Here is a 674-nt window from a genome sequence, read left to right as displayed (position 1 = left end):
TAAACTAGTTATATTAATTCAACTAGTTCAAACTAAGCATATACTAAAATAAAGTAGTTCTATATATTAATTCAACTAGTTGAACTAAGCATTTACTTACTAAAAATAAACTAGTTCTATATATTAATTCAACAAGTTCAACTAAGCATTTACTAAAAATAAACTAGTTCTATATATTAATTCAACTAGTTCAACTAAACATTTACTAAAAATAAACTAGTTCTATATATTAATTCAACTAGTTCAACTAAGCATTATATTTACTAAAAATAAACTAGTTATTATATTAATTTAACTAGTTGAACTAAACATTAACATATTTCTAATTCATCGATGATAATATTTCTAACATCCTAAAAATAAACAAGATAGTTCTAATTCATCTAAACATTAGAAATTAAACAGAAAATAAGTAAAAAAATATGTGTGTGTGTGTGTAGTGTTTGTGTATATGTGTGTACATGTGTAGTGTATGTGTAGTGTGTGTGTGTGTGTTTGTGTGTGTCTGTGTGTATGTGTGTGTGTAGTGTGTGTGTGTGCGTGTACATGTGTGTGTGTGTGTGTGTGTGTGTATTTATGTGTGTGTATGTAGTGTGCGTGTGTGTGCATGTATGGAGCGGTGGGCGCGTACGGGCGGGCGGCGATGACGGGCGGCAGGGGCCGATGACGGCGAC

This window comes from Triticum dicoccoides, chromosome 7B, assembly GCF_002162155.2.
Source record: "Triticum dicoccoides isolate Atlit2015 ecotype Zavitan chromosome 7B, WEW_v2.0, whole genome shotgun sequence".
Taxonomy (NCBI): Eukaryota; Viridiplantae; Streptophyta; class Magnoliopsida; order Poales; family Poaceae; genus Triticum; species Triticum dicoccoides.
The sequence above is the reverse complement of the archived record's forward strand: the minus strand, read 5'-3'. Positions refer to the sequence as shown.